A 4,912-nucleotide genomic window follows, 5' to 3' on the forward strand; every position below is an offset into this window, starting at 1 on the left:
CGAGTCTGAATGGGCCTGGTCTCACTGTAAGCAGCACTACACAGTTCATGCATCAAACACACACACACGTGTTTGTATGCCTTCAACCTTAGTCACACACACCACACCACATACACGACCACACATCATCAAAATGAGAAGCAGCATGACAACACATTACACAGAGACATCAGACTTCATCCACAGCAAAGTACATGGCGAGAGCGACAGCACACGCAATAAACTCACAGAACCTGCGAGCTTTGTAATAGTCAAATCCATAGATCAGTTGACCAAGTACATCCCACTCACACACAGCGCACTTAACGCTCGGACAACTAAGCACGCACGGCAGCACATCACACAGCACACAAGTTCACACACATGATATATTATCTACTATATATATATATATATATATATTATATAATATGGTAAGTATTTTCTGCTGCTAGTCTGTTGTTTTGATTCGTGCTAAAGTATTTATTTTCGCTCTCTCCCCCCGCCCGCCGCTCCGCCAACAAGACTCAGCACTACTTCGGCAGACGAAAATGTTGTTTCCAGCTTCCCAGCCCCGCCCGCGCATCCTCTCAGTCCGCTGGTCCCACTCGAGAATCCCTAAGTCATGGCCTCAGCAGATGGAAGCATGAGCACCTTGGAGGCGAGTGAATATGTGTTCTACTTCGGATCCATGCAGTGTGTTAACATGGTGCTTGGGTTGAAGTGAACATGACCATTTTTTTAATTTTTGTTTGTAGCTGCATTGTTGATTTTTCGTTGTATTATGAGGGAGCTTGGGCGAAAGCATTTAAAGACGACGAGTTAAGAATAATAAAATACAAATATATAGATACTGTATTTTAAATAATAAGAGTAATAATAATAAATGAATTAATATAATAAATTATTTTAAATGATTAAAAATGCCATTTAAAATCGGAAAAATGCCGGAATTTATCACTCGATTACACTTAATTAATTAAATTTCATACATCTATTCAAATAAAAGCTTTTCCATTCATCGCAATATGAAAGCAAAGCACACGACCGCCGATATTATGACAATCCTGAAAACAATGTTCCATGTCTTCTCTTCTTTATACTTTCGAGAAATATTTTGCCATGATTTTATATTTATACCAATGTTTATCAAAAAAACATAATAACATAATGACATAAATAAATTCTCATATTGCGTAATCTCTGCACTACAATCACCTCTCGCTCTCTTCTCTCCTCTCGCTCTCCTTCTTTCTCTCTCTTCTCTCTGTCTTTCTCTCCTCTCGCTCTCCTCTCTCAGCGCTCTCTCTCTCGTCCTTCTCTCTCTTTCTCTCCTCTGATTTTCGTCTGTTTTCATCTAAACGCGCCTCTCCTCACTTCACCGAACTCGCTCTTTCTCTCTCTCTGCTCCCAGTCCCTCTCTTTGCTCTTCTAAAACCTTGCTATCTTCTCTTCAATCTCCTCTCATCCACTCTGTCTCAATCATTTTGGTCTCTTCTCTCGCTCCGCTCCTCGTCTCTCTATCGTAGTCATCTGCTCTGCCATCTTCTTCCCTCGCACCGTATCTCTGCCTCTCTAGTCTCTCATCTTCTCTTACGCTCTCGCTCTCTATCTAATCTCTCTCGTCATCTCGTCCTCTCTCTCTGCTCTCTCTCCTGGGTCTCTCTTCTCTCCTCTCTCTCTCTTCTCTCTCTCTCTCTCTCTCTCCTCTCTCTCGTTTCTCTCCCTTGCTATTGGTTTTTTCTCGGTCTCTCTTCTTCTCGGTCTCTTTCTTTCATCCTCTCTATCATCTCCTTCCCCACTGTAAACTCTAAATGTATATATACCACACTATATCGAGTAGCATTAGATAGATAGAATAGAATAAATACCGCTAGAAGTAGAATATGATAGATTGGATAGATAGATAGATAGGCTAGACTGCTAGATAGAATAGATATATAGATAGATAATGAATAGATAAATTAGATACGAGGATAAAGCTAGATAACATATATAGAGATAGCACTAGATAAGAACAGAATAGATAGGAATAGATAGATAAATAAAATAGATAGATAGACTAATAGAAGATAGAACGATAATTACTAAGATCCGCTAGAATAAATAATTAGATAAGATAGATAGATAGATAATAGATAAGATAGATAGATTTTAAGATAGATGATACGATAGATAGATAATGTATATTAGATAAATAGATAATATAGATAAATATGATTAGAAGATAATAGATACGATAAGATAGATAGATAGATTAGGATAGATAGATAGATAATAGATAGAAGATAGATTGATAGATAGATGCAAACAACCATGTACTGGTTGTGGCGATCTATCTATACTATCTATCTATATACTATCTATCTATCTACTCTACTATCATGCTATCACTCTATTTATTCTCTACACTATCTTTATCTATCTATCTATCTTAGTGCTATCTCTATCTGTCGAATCTATTCTATCTACCTTACGCTACCCTACCTACCCTGATCTATTCTATTCCATCCCAATGCTATCTACTCTATCTATCTATCTATTCGCTATCTATCAATCTATCTAGTTCTATCATATGCAGCGCGCACACGCACAGTTCTGCTCTCTTTCACCGCCCCTCGCTCCCAGCCCGACCATGGTCAGCATTCTTTGGTAAGCAGCATCCTACTTCGGCATGAATAATGCTGCTCTGCCCGACAGAAACTTGAGATTACATCCTGCTGGAGGGCAGCAGTAAAATATAGCAGGACGCAACCCACTATAAAATATGCCGGCACTAGGGAGCCGCGTCGCAGTACTATGTTATCCTCTCTCCTCTCTTAACTCCTCTCTCTCTCATCTCTCTCCCTCCTCTCTTCTCTCACTCTCCTCTCTCTCTCTCTTTTTCCCTCTCTCTCTCTCTCCTCCCCCCCTATCGCTCGCTCAGCCTCTCCGACCGTGGTTTCACAGGATCGGTCTTCCACATACGTCTCGGTCTCTCCTCGCCACATCTCCTCTCTCTTCTCTCTCTCATCTCTCTAACATCGATCTCTCTTTCTTCTCATCTCTCTCTCTCGCTCTTTTCTCTACTCTCTCTCCCGGGTCCTCCTTCCCGTCTCTGTTTCTTCTCTCAACTCCTCTCTCTCCTCTTCTCTATTTTGCTCTCTCCTCCTTTTCTCTCTCTTTCTCTGCATTCTCATCCTATCATGTCTCTTCCCAAGTCGCAGCTCATTTCGTCATTCTCTCTAACTTTCTCTCCTCTCCTCTCTCCCTCTTTCCTCCTCTCTCTCTCTCCGTCTCTGCTCTCTCCACCCAACATCTTCCTCGCCTCCGGCGTCGCCGTCTCTCTCTCTCTCTCTCTCTCTCTCTCTCTCTTCTTCTCTCTTCTTCTCTCTCTCTCTCTCTCTCTCTCTCTCTCTCTCTCTCTCTCTATCTCTCTCTCTCTTTCGTGCTTTTCGCCATTTTACTGAAAAACACTTTAACCTTTTTACAAGCCGCTAACTTTTCGGTTAGACCGTAGCCTGACCTAGTTGGTAATTTTACCCTTATTTTCAAACGCCATTCTGTGGATCCTAAAGTAAAATCGTATATTCGTGTAAACACTCACACATGTTCGCTTGCTAGGCGTCTTAGAATGTCCACCTACGTTCTCACGTCCATGGTTACAAATTGTCCATGTTTACAAATTGTTTTTGATTTTCGTGACGACTGTTTTACTTTGAGCTTTAGTTTTATGTGCATAGAAAGTACCATATAACTGTATCTATTCACTAATGTCGATATTAATTCGTCTGGCAATGTTTTACTCCGAGGTTTTGTGGCTGCAGTAGGTAGCATATAAGTATTATCAGGAGTTAATAAAGATAAACTTTTGTCTTTATAAACTCTTGGTAGTATCTATTTGCTGTAGCTAATGTCTATTTTAAATCCTCTGGTTATCGTATCATTTCGCATGCGCGGAACGCCACGCTCTTGTAGCAACTGATGTTACATCGAGAATAATTTAATTCAAACAATTTCATCGTAATTAATCTCAACTCTTTTATCCAAGTTTTTTTTCTTTTCTTTTTTTCACCTTCCAGTTATAATTAATAACCGGTCTGTGTTGAATATTCTGTCACTCTTACGCGTGTCTGCGTCCGCGCTTTGTGATGCTTTATGCAAATCCTGCAATTATAATTCATAAGACGACACACACGAGAGAAAGGCGCGGCATCGTTTAACGACCAAATTATTTGTGTTTGCTCTGTGTTTGCAATTCATCAACATGCGATACTTTGTGATACATTGTGCTGTTAGTGTTTAATTTGCGTGTGTTACCGCCGGAGGGCGCCACTAATGCGCAGACGACCCCCAACTCGACGAGTGCATCTGCTCGAATTATCTATATCGTCGGTATCGCTGCTGCTGCTATTGCTGAGCAAACGATCATCTTCACTTCATCCTTCTACCAAAACGTTTTCTGTCATAGCATGCACCGAGGGTCTTTAAACGACCTTACCCATGATCCGTTTACAGTGCCCCTTGATTTTTGGAAGGTTGGTATGGAAAACTATATGTGAGCATGCATGAGTAATTGCCGTAGAGAAACAAATTGGGCCAGCTGGCAATTAAGTGCATAATACACACATGTAATGTGTACACACGTAAATATTAAAATGTTTTCACTCGATTTTTCACTAAAATTTGTGTCAGTGGTGGCCAATGCTACCGAGTGTAATGTGTCATGCGATCGACGTTAGTAGCCCTTTTTCCCGCAGTGTGTCGCTCGCAAGCAGGTTCCTTGCACCTGGAAGTGCATAGGAATGCCGTGTTGGCAGAACAGATATCTTACATAAATGCATTATATATATATATATATATCTCGCAAGCAGGTTCCTTGCACCTGGAAGTGCATAGGAATGCCGTGTTGGCAGAACAGATATCTTACATAAATGCATTATATATATATATA

Source organism: Priapulus caudatus, unplaced genomic scaffold (assembly GCF_000485595.1).
Source record: "Priapulus caudatus unplaced genomic scaffold, Priapulus_caudatus-5.0.1 Scaffold1713, whole genome shotgun sequence".
NCBI lineage: Eukaryota > Metazoa > Priapulida > Priapulimorpha > Priapulimorphida > Priapulidae > Priapulus > Priapulus caudatus.